Genomic DNA, 12,781 nt, shown 5'->3' on the forward strand with positions numbered 1-12,781 from the left:
CCTAGTTGGGCTAGGTTTCCCCCTCCTATGGAAGGTTTTGGTTTCGGGTCTTATTCGAAGACTTGGACACCAACACTTGGGATCCACCTATATAATGAGGGGCCAAGGGAGGGGGCCGGCCACCCCAAGACCACAAGCTGGCCGCCCCCCCTTGAGTGGCCGGCCACCCCCTCCCAAACCCTAGCTTTGCTCCTCCACTCCATATTGCCCGCGTAGCTTAGCGAAGCTCCGCCGGACTTCTACACCGCCACCGACACCACGCCGTCGTGCTGTCGGATTCAAGAGGAGCTACTACTTCCGCTGCCCGCTGGAACGGGGAGGTGGACGTCGTCTTCATCAACAACCGAACGTGTGACCGAGTACGGAGGTGCTGCCCGTTCGTGGCGCCGGAACCGATCGTGATCAAGATCTTCTACGCGCTTTTGCAAGCGGCAAGTGATCGTCTACCGCAGCAACAAGAGCCTCATCTTGTAGGCTTTGGAATCTCTTCAAGGGTGAGACTCGATACCCCCTCGTTGCTACCGTCTTCTAGATTGCATCTTGGCTTGGATTGCGTGTTCGCGGTAGGAAAATTTTTGTTTTCTATGCAACGTTATCCTACAAAGTGGTATCGAGCCGTGTCTATGCATAGATGGTTGCACGAGTAGAACACAATGGTTTGTGGGCGTTGATGCTCTTGTTATCTTTAGTTTGAGTACTTTGCATCTTTGTGGCATAGTGGGATGAAGCGGCCCGGACTAACTTTACATGACCGCGTTCATGAGACTTGTTCCTCGTTCGACATGCAACTTGTATTGCATAAGAGGCTTTGCGGGTGTCCGTCTCTCCTACTATAGTGAAGATTCAATTTACTCTTCTATTGACAACATTAGTATCACCGTTGTGGTTCATGTTCGTAGGTAGATTAGATCTCTCCCGAAAACCCTAAACCACGTAAAATATGCAAACCAAATTAGAGACGTCTAACTTGTTTTTGCAGGGTTTGGTGATGTGATATGGCCATAATGTGATGATGAATATGTATGAGATGATCATTATTGTATTGTGGCAACCGGCAGAGCCTTATGGTTGTCTTTAAATTTCATGTTGAGTAGTATTTCAAAGTAGTTGTAATAGTTGCTACATGAGGTGAACAACCATGAAGACGGCGCCATGAACCTTGACGCTACGCCAACGATGATGGAGATCATGCCCGAAGATGATGGAGATCATGTCCGTGCTTTGGAGATGAAGATCAAAGGCGCAAAGACAAAAGGGCCATATCATATCACATATGAACAGCATGTGATGTTAATCCTTTTATGCATCTTATTTTGCTTAGATCGCGACGGTAGCATTATAAGATGATCCCTCACATTAATATCAAGATAATAAAGTGTTCTCCCCTCGTATGCACCGTTGTAACAGTTCGTCGTTTCGAAGCATCTCGTGATGATCGGATGTGATAGATTCAACGATTCACATACAACGGGTGTAAGCCATGTTGCACACGCGGAATACTTGGGTTTGCTTGACGAGCCTAGCATGTACAGACATGGCCTCGGGACAACGGAAACCGAAAGGTTGAACACGAGTCATATGGATGATATGATCAACATGTTGATGTTCACCATTGAAGCTACATCATCTCACGTGATGATCGGTTTTTGGTGTAGTGAATTTGGATCGTGTACCACTTAACAACTATGAGGGATGTTGTATTAAGTGGGAGTTCATTAGTAATTAGATTAAACCGTGAACTAATTATCATAAACATAGTCTGAGTAGTATTTTGAATTAATTTTGTAGTATTGGCATCCGTTTTCTACCATGCGCTAGTCTTGTTATTGAGATAGAAATACTGTTAAAATCTGACAAGAAACTTTACGGATTGGTACCGTATTGTTAAAGAATCAAGAATTGATTAAGTCCTATTGCAAACTTTTAGTAAACCTCACATTGTTGATTCAAAGAGCTATGGTTTCAATTAGTACCTAAAGTTATCTTGTCTCCGTGAAACTTGAAGTTCAAATCTGTTTGAAAAGTAAGGAGCTGAAATTTTAGTTTTCAGAAATAATCAAGGTATGAGATATATGTGATATCTAAGACCTTATTGCAAGATGATAGAATATAATTTGGTGAGAATACATGAACTCATAAGTTTTATGGGAATGTACGAAGGTTGAAGACGCAAGGCGTCACAATCCTCCAACTATTGGAGCACTAACGATATTCGCATATCCATGAAGTGACCATCCTTAATATGCACCGTTACTAAGACTCGTCGTTTCGAAGCATCACGTGATGATCGGGTGTGATAGATTCTACGTGTGCATACAACGGGTACAAGCTAGATTTGCACATGCAAATACCAAGGTTAAAACTTTACGAGCCTAGCATGTACAGACATGGTCTCGGAAAGTCGTCATGATATGATGGATAAAATTATGAGTGAAATTGTTCACCGTATTACAAAGTTACTAATAGTGAAATTTGGAACACTTGTCATATGATGATCAACTTAAAAATAAGAACCTCAAGGTTATTGGTATTAGACCAACAAACCTAGAAGTTATTGATGTTGAAGTGTTTTTCTGAATAATGAGGAAAGCTAAAAGAGAAACTACAAAAGATATTTTGGCAGAAAGAAAAGAGAAGACTAGAAAGTCTAGCTCAGGTGTATATAAATGATATACATGTTATGGTTGTATTCCTAGTTAGGTCACAATATGAAATTCTTGGGTATTAGTACTATATTGGTTGGTATGAAGTGTCATACAAAACAACGCAATACAAGAATACAATGGCCTAAGTGACTAACAAGGAATATGATAAGAATGCACGTCTGGAACAAAAATAAAGTGTTATTATGTTCGTCGTTGGCATTCTATCTAGCCCTTAGAATTTATAATAAAGAACTTAATAATTGTTATTTTGCTCTGGTCAAATGAAAACAATAAGTTGTTCAAATTATGACATTACTCCATGTACGATGGATAAGTTATTATAAATATTAATGGTGAAACACACATACATAACACTGACGCTAAAATGCCATAAGGCAAATGATTTGAATTCCACTTATTTGTGGAACCGCCATTTAGGTCATGTTAGAAAGGAACGCATGAAGGAACTCCATGCAAATGGATTTTTGGAGTCATTTGATTTTTGAATCGTTTGGCACTTGCAAATATTTTCCAAAAAGAATGACTAAAATACCGTTCATAGGCCAAGAGTTGAACGGGCAACTAAATTAGTGGAAAAATACATGATGATGTATGTGGTTCACTGGACATAGTTGTGTGCGGGAGATTCTTCTACTTCATGAAAACTTTCAACAATGAATTGAGTATATATGTGGATATATTCAATAAGGAAGAAGTTTGAAACATTTGAATGGATTCAAATAAATTTCAGCATGAAGTGGAAATCATCGTAATAGAAAAGTCAAATATCTATGATTGGATCATGGTAGAAATATTTGAATTACGAGTTTTAGCGAACATCTAAGAGAGTTATGAAATTGTTCTACAACTCACATTTCTTGGAGTATCATAATGATGATATAGTATCTGAGATATGTATCCAAACTTTGTTGGATTAATGATGAGATAAAATATTATAACGCCATTATAATTTTGTGGATTATGCTTTAGTGACTACCGCTTTTACCTTGAATAGAGCATCATCATGATCCGTTGAAATGACACCATACGAGTTATGGTATGGGTATAAACCCTAATAGTCTTTCTTTAAATTTTGGTCTAATAGTTTACAACCAAAATCGGATGAATGTCTTTGTTGGTTATCCCGAAATTTAATTGGGAATTCTTCCCACGAGACAAAGACAAAAGTGTTTGTCAATGTTTCTTATTTCCAAGAAATTGTTTCTAGTGAAGTTTTTGAGTGGGAGGACAATATAATTTGATAAGGTTTATGAACCTGAGCATAATGATCAGAGTAGCGCAGCATCGGAATTTGTTTCGGAAGCGGCCACGACGATCATGGCTCCCATGACTACAAAGTGTTTTAGCCATGGAGATCGAAGTACATATTGAACCTTGTAGGTATGGTTTACTTTGTGATCAAATAAATGATTTGTGAACAAAGGATTGATTTTGAACAATGATAAACCAACTACAAACAAAGAAGTTATGATGGGCCCTGACTCCATTAAAATGGCTATACGCCATGAAATCCAAGATAGATGAATACTTTATGAAAGTAAATGGATCTATGAAATTGATAGACTTGGATGAAATATCCTTGAAGAAAGCTTGACTTGTCGAAAAATTGTTTACGACAAAGTTCAAAGAGTTGAATACGATAAGATTAGATCTTCCGTAGTAATACTTATAGTCTATGTGGATTATTCTAGTAATCACTACATATTTCTTTTATGAGATATGCTAGTAGGATGGCAAAATACACTACTTAACAGAAGTATGTATACAAGATACAACCAAGAGTTTTGCTGGTCCGTGAAATACTAGATAGCTATACAAGCTTCAATTGGATGAAGTAAGTATCACGGAGTTGGAATCTTCACCAGATGAAATAGTCAAAGTGTTTTTGATTTCATCAGAGACGATGAAGAGGCTTGCATTTGCAAGAAATTAAGTGGGAGCGCTAAGACACATTTATAATACTTTATGTAGGTGACATATAGTTGGTTATAAATGATGTAATTATATACTTGATTAAAAAGGTTTCATTGAGAATTAACTTCAATGAAAGGATATGGACTGAAACAAATCTAGTGTCAAGATCTATGAAGATAGATTGAAACACAAAATAAGTTTAAGTCAAAGTACATAGAATGGATATTGAAATAGTTCAATATAGAAATATTAAGAAAATGTTCTTGTCATGTTAAAGTTTTAACAAGACTTGAGTGTATCTGACACTCAATGAGTAAAAACACATGAGTGATTATAGATCACGAATAATATGTACACAATCAGATATCATGTGCTCTAAAATGTTAGGAGCATATACCAGAATGATTCATGTGATGATCATTGGACAAACAGTAAGAATATCCCTGTGTACTTTAGAAGAACAAAGGATATATAAATAATTTTGTATGAAGAAATGACAAACAAATCGCTGTAAGGTGTTGCACCGATATTGGTTTTGTCACATATAAAAATAAAATTTCAATCTCAAAATTAGGCTAAGTGTTGATTAAAAGGTAGCACAATGCTAGATTTAGAAGAGTTCTAAATATTGTGACGGATTCTACAAACGAAGGCTGAATATGTCATTGTTTTGACAATGACTGAGGATGTTAAAGTCAAGAGGTTCTTTGAGAACTTGGTGTAGTTCCGATAGTGTCAGAACTTTGAAGCTATATTGTGTATGACAATATTAGTGACATATTTCAGACCGCGGAATTACGGTTCCACCCGAAGACCAAACATATTTAATGCCGACTCATTTGGAAAATGAGTGATGCGTGAAGACGCAAATGAATTGCAAAATACATACGTTTCTGAGTGTGTCAGAACCGTTGACTAAAGCTCTCCCTAGGGCAAAGTATGACCAACACCAGAATGTCATGGGTGTTAGGTACATTACAATGTAATCTAGATTATTGACTCTAGTGCAAGTGGGAGACTGAAGGAGATATGCCCTAGAGGCAATAATAAAGTGGTTATTATTTATATCTTTATGTTTATGATAAATGTTTATATATCATGCTATAATTGTATTAACCGAAACATTAGTACATGTGTGATATGTAGACAAACAAGAAGTCCCTAGTATGCCTCTTAAACTAGCTTGTTGATTAATGGATGATTAGTTTCATAATCATGAACATTGGATGTTATTAATAACAAGGTTATGTCATTGTGTGAATGATGTAATGGACACACCCAATTAAGCGTAGCATAAGATCTCGTCATTAAGTTATTTGCTATAAGCTTTCGATACATAGTTACCTAGTCCTTATGACCATGAGATCATGTAAATCACTTATACCGGAAAGGTACTTTGATTACACCAAACACCACTGCGTAAATGGGTGGCTATAAAGGTGGGATTAAGTATCCGGAAAGTATGAGTTGAGGCAGATGGATCAACAGTGGGATTTGTCCATCCCGATGACGGATAGATATACTCTGGGCCCTCTCGGTGGAATGTCGTCTAATGTCTTGCAAGCATATGAATGAGTTCATAAGAGACCACATACCACGGTACGAGTAAAGAGTACTTGTCAGGAGACGAGGTTGAACAAGGTATAGAGTGATACCGAAGATCAAACCTCGGACAAGTAAAATATCGCGAGACAAAGGGAATTGGTAATATATATGTGAATGGTTCATTCGATCACTAAAGTCATCGTTGAATATGTGGGAGCCATTATGGATCTCCATATCCCGCTATTGGTTATTGGTCGGAGTGAGTACTCAACCATGTCCGCATAGTTCTCGAACCGTAGGGTGACACACTTAAAGTTGGATGTTGAAATGGTAGTACTTGAATATGGAATGGAGTTCGAATATTTGTTCGGAGTCCCGGATGAGATCCCGGACATCACGAGGAGTTCCGGAATGGTCCGGAGAATAAGATTCATATATAGGATGTCATTTTATGTAAATTAAAATGTCGCGGAAGGTTCTATGGAAGGTTCTAGAAGGTTCTAGAAAAGTCCGGAAGAAACCACCAAGGAAGGTGGAGTCCACATGGGACTCCACCTCCATGGCCGGCCAGCCCTAGATGGGGTGGAGTCCCAAGTGGACTCCACCATAGGGGGCCGGCCACCACCCACATGGGAGGTGGGAATCCCACCTTTGGGTGGGAGTCCTAGTTGGGCTAGGTTTCCCCCTCCTATGGAAGGTTTTGGTTTCGGGTCTTATTCGAAGACTTGGACACCAACACTTGGGATCCACCTATATAATGAGGGGCCAAGGGAGGGGGCCGGCCACCCCAAGACCACAAGCTGGCCGCCCCCCCTTGAGTGGCCGGCCACCCCCTCCCAAACCCTAGCTTTGCTCCTCCACTCCATATTGCCCGCGTAGCTTAGCGAAGCTCCGCCGGACTTCTACACCGCCACCGACACCACGCCGTCGTGCTGTCGGATTCAAGAGGAGCTACTACTTCCGCTGCCCGCTGGAACGGGGAGGTGGACGTCGTCTTCATCAACAACCGAACGTGTGACCGAGTACGGAGGTGCTGCCCGTTCGTGGCGCCGGAACCGATCGTGATCAAGATCTTCTACGCGCTTTTGCAAGCGGCAAGTGATCGTCTACCGCAGCAACAAGAGCCTCATCTTGTAGGCTTTGGAATCTCTTCAAGGGTGAGACTCGATACCCCCTCGTTGCTACCGTCTTCTAGATTGCATCTTGGCTTGGATTGCGTGTTCGCGGTAGGAAAATTTTTGTTTTCTATGCAACGTTATCCTACAAATGCGAGAGATATTGTTTTGAGTGGGAGTTCACCTAGATTTTTTAATTATGTTGAATTAAAATTTGAACTCAATTTGTCATAAACTTAGTCTAAACTTTTACAAATATATGTTGTAGAGATGGCGTCCCCAATCAATTTTAATCAGTTCCTAGAGAAAGAGAAACTTAAGAGCAACGGTAGCAACTTCACCGACTGGTTCCGTCATGTGAGGATCTTCCTCTCTGGCAGAAATCTGCAATATGTGCTTGATGCACCGCTAGGTGACCCTCCTGCAGAAACTGAAACCGATGAAGTAAAAGCTGTTTACGAGACTCGAAAAATTTGGTACTCTCAAGTTCAGTGTGCCATCCTGTGCAGTCTGGAATCCGATCTTCAAAAACGTTTTGAGCACCACGATCCTCGTGAGTTGATGAAAGAGCTGAAAGCTATTTTTGAGACTCATGCGGCCGTGGAATGCTATGAAGCATCGAAACAATTCTTCAGCTGCATGATGGAAGAAGGCAGCTCCGTTAGTGAGCACATGCTCGCCATGACCGGGCATGCGAAGAAACTCAGTGACTTGGGAATAGTGATTCCTAACAGACTGGGGATTAATCGTGTCCTTCAATCACTGCCACCAAGTTACAAGAAATTTGTGATAAACTACAATATGCAGAACATGAACAAGGAGTTACCTGAACTCTTTGGCATGCTAAAAGCTGCTGAGATTGAGATCAAGAAAGAGCACCAAGTGTTGATGGTCAACAAGACCACCAGTTTCAAGAAACAGGGCAAGTCTAAGGGAAAAATCAAGAAGGGTGGCAAGAAAGCTGCCACGCCTCCTGTGAAACCTAAGAACGGCCCTAAGCCTGATGCTGAGTGTTATTACTGCAAGGAGAAGGGACACTGGAAGCGTAATTGCTCCAAGTATCTGGCTGATCTGAAGAGCGGCCTTGTCAAGAAGAAGAAAGAAGGTATATCTGATATACATGTTATAGATGTTCATTTCACTGGTTCTCGTTCTAGTACCTGGGTATTTGATACTGGTTCGGTTGCTCACATTTGTAACTCGAAACAGGAACTAAAGAATAAACGACAACTGCTGAAAGATGAAGTGACGATGCGCGTTGGAAATGGATCCAAGGTCAATGTGATCGCAGTCGGCACACTTCCTCTACATCTACCTTCGGGATTAGTTTTAAGCCTAAATAATTGTTATTATGTACCTGTGTTGAGCATGAACATTATATCTGGATCTTGTTTAATGCAAGACGGTTATTCATTCAAGTCTGAGAATAATGGTTGTTCTATTTTTATGAATAATATCTTTTATGGTCGAGCACCACAAAAGAATGGCTTATTTCTGTTAGATCTCGATAGTAGTGATACGCATATACATAACGTTGATGCTAAGCGAATTAAATTAAATGATAATTCTACTTATATGTGGCACTGTCGTCTTGGTCATATTGGAGTGAAACGCATGAAGAAACTCCATACTGATGGATTACTTGAATCACTTGACTTTGAGTCACTTGATAGATGCGAAGCATGTCTAATGGGTAAAATGACTAAGACTCCATTTTCTGGTATGATGGAGCGAGCTACTGACTTATTGGAAATCATACATACCGATGTGTGCGGACCAATGAGCGTAGCATCGCGCGGTGGTTATCGTTATGTTCTAACCTTCACAGATGATCTGAGTAGATATGGGTATATCTATTTCATGAAACATAAATCCGAAACTTTCGAGAAGTTTAAGGAATTTCAAAGTGAAGTAGAAAATCAACGTAACAAGAAGATTAAATTTCTACGATCTGATCGTGGAGGTGAATATCTGAGTTATGAGTTTGGCATGCATTTAAAGAAATGCGGAATACTTTCACAATTGACACCGCCGGGAACACCTCAACGTAACGGTGTGTCCGAACGTCGTAATCGAACTCTCTTAGATATGGTTCGTTCTATGATGTCTCTTACTGATTTGCCGTTATCATTTTGGAGTTATGCATTAGAGACAGCCGCATTCACTTTAAATAGAGCACCATCAAAATCCGTAGAAACGACACCGTATGAACTATGGTTTAATAAGCAACCTAAGCCGTCGTTCCTGAAAGTTTGGGGTTGCGAAGCCTATGTAAAGAAGTTACAACCGGACAAGCTAGAACCCAAAGCGGAGAAATGCGTCTTCATAGGATACCCTAAGGAAACTATAGGGTACAGTTTCTATCACAGATCTGAAGGCAAAATCTTTGTTGCTAAGAACGGAACCTTTCTTGAGAAAGAATTTCTCACTAAAGAAGTGACTGGAAGAAAAGTAGAACTCGATGAGATTGATGAATCTATACTCGTTGATCGAGTAGCGCAAAGATCGGAAGTTGTACCTGTACCGCCTACACCGGCAACAGAGGAAGCTAATGATAATGATCATGAAACTTCGAACGAGGAAAATACTGAACCTCGCAGATCGACAAGGGAACGTGCCACTCCTGATTGGTATGATCCTTGTCTAAATGTCATGATTGTGGATAACAATGATGAGGACCCTGCGACGTATGAAGAAGCGATGATGAGCCCAGATTCCAACAAATGGCAAGAAGCCATGAAATCCGAAATGGGATCCATCTATGATAACAAAGTATGGACTTTGGTAGACTTACCTGATAGCCGAAAGGCTGTCGAGAATAAATGGATCTTCAAGAGAAAAACAGATGCTGATGGTAATATTAGTTTCTATAAAGCTTGACTTGTCGCAAAGGGTTTCCGACAAATTCAAGGAGTTGACTACGATGAGACTTTCTCACCTGTAGCGAAGCTAAAATCTGTGAGGATTTTGTTAGCAATAGCTGCATTTTTCGATTATGAGATTTGGCAGATGGATGTCAAAACGGCGTTCCTTAATGGAGACATTGAGGAAGAGTTGTATATGGTACAACCCAAAGGTTTTGTCAATCCTAAAAATGCTGACAAAGTATGCAAACTTCAGCGTTCAATCTATGGACTGAAGCAAGCATCGAGAAGTTGGAACCGACGCTTTGATAAGGTGATCAAAGACTTCGGGTTTATACAGTGTCATGGAGAGGCCTGTATTTACAAGAAAGTGAGTGGGAGCTCTGTAGCATTCCTGATATTATATGTAGATGACATATTATTGATCGGGAATGATATAGAACTATTAAGCAGTGTTAAAGGTTATTTGAATAATAGTTTTTCAATGAAAGAACTTGGTGAAGCATCATATATATTAGGCATCAAGATTTATAGAGATAGATCAAGACGCCTAATAGGGCTATCACAGAGTACATATCTGGACAAGATTCTAAAGAAGTTTAGAATGGACGAAAGTAAGAAAGGGTTCTTACCTATGTTACCAGGCAAGGTCTTGAGTAAGACTCAAGGACCGGCTACGGCAGAAGAAAAAGAAAGGATGAGTAAAATCCCCTATGCCTCGGCAGTAGGATCTATCATGTATGCCATGCTATGTACTAGACCGGATATAGCACATGCTGTTAGTTTGACTAGCAGATATCAAAGTGATCCAGGAATGGAACACTGGACAGCGGTCAAGAATATCCTGAAGTACTTGAAAAGAACTAAGGATATGTTTCTTTGTTATGGAGGTGACCAAGAGCTCGTTGTAAGTGGTTACACCGATGCAAGTTGGAACACTGATCCTGAAGACTCTAAGTCACAATCTGGGTACGTGTTTATATTGAATGGTGCTGCAGTAAGCTGGGCAAGCTCGAAGCAGTGCACGGTGGCGAAGTCTTCAACAGAATCAGAATACATAGCGGCTTCAGAGGCTTCATCAGAAGCGGTATGGATGAAGAGGTTCATTGTAGAGCTCGGTGTGGTTCCTAGTGTATTGGACCCATTAATCATTTACTGTGATAACATGGGTGCCATCGCCAATGCAGAAGAGCCAAGGTCACACAAGAGGCTGAAGCATATCAAGCTACGTTACCACTCGATTCGCGAGTACGTCGAAGATGGAGAAGTAAAGATTTGCAAAGTACACACTGATCTGAATGCAGCAGATCCGTTGACTAAAGCTCTCCCTAGGGCAAAGCATGACCAACACCAGAATGCCATGGGTGTTAGGTATATTACAATGTAATCTAGATTATTGACTCTAGTGCAAGTGGGAGACTGAAGAAGATATGCCCTAGAGGCAATAATAAAGTGGTTATTATTTATATCTTTATGTTTATGATAAATGTTTATATATCATGCTATAATTGTATTAACCGAAACATTAGTACATGTGTGATATGTAGACAACAAGAAGTCCCTAGTATGCCTCTTAAACTAGCTTGTTGTTTAATGGATGATTAGTTTCATAATCATGAACATTGGATGTTATTAATAACAAGGTTATGTCATTGTATGAATGATGTAATGGACACACCCAATTAAGCGTAGCATAAGATCTCGTCATTAAGTTATTTGCTATAAGCTTTCGATACATAGTTACCTAGTCCTTATGACCATGAGATCATGTAAATCACTTATACCGGAAAGGTACTTTGATTACACCAAACGCCACTGCGTAAATGGGAGGTTATAAAGGTGGGATTAAGTATCCAGAAAGTATGAGTTGAGGCATATGGATCAACAGTGGGATTTGTCCATCCCGATGACGGATAGATATACTCTGGGCCCTCTCGGTGGAATGTCGTCTAATGTCTTGCAAGCATATGAATGAGTTCATAAGAGACCACATACCACGGTACGAGTAAAGAGTACTTGTCAGGAGACGAGGTTGAACAAGGTATAGAGTGATATCGAAGATCAAACCTCGGACAAGTAAAATATCGCGTGACAAAGGGAATTGGTATTGTATGTGAATGGTTCATTCGATCACTAAAGTCATCGTTGAATATGTGGGAGCCATTAAGGATCTCCAGATCCCGCTATTGGTTATTGGTCGAAGTGAGTACTCAACCATGTCCGCATAGTTCACGAACCGTAGGGTGACACACTTAAAGTTGGATGTTGAAATGGTAGAACTTGAATATGGAATGGAGTTCGAATATTTGTTCGGAGTCCCGGATGAGATCCCGGACATCACGAGGAGTTCCGGAATGGTCCGGAGAATAAGATTCATATATAGGATGTCATTTTATGTGAATTAAAATGTCGCGGAAGGTTCTATGGAAGGTTCTAGAAGGTTCTAGAAAAATCCGGAAGAAACCACCAAGGAAGGTGGAGTCCACATGGGACTCCACCTCCATGGCCGGCCAACCCTAGTGGGGGTGGAGTCCCAAGTGGACTCCCCCTTAGGGGGCCGGCCACCCCCCATATGGGAGGTGGAACTCCCACCTCTAGTGGGAGTCCTAGCTTGGGTAGGTTTCCCCACCATATGGAAGGTTTTTGGTTCGGGTCTTATTCGAAGACTTGGAGACCA

Source organism: Lolium perenne, chromosome 3 (assembly GCF_019359855.2).
Source record: "Lolium perenne isolate Kyuss_39 chromosome 3, Kyuss_2.0, whole genome shotgun sequence".
NCBI classification, from domain to species: Eukaryota; Viridiplantae; Streptophyta; class Magnoliopsida; order Poales; family Poaceae; genus Lolium; species Lolium perenne.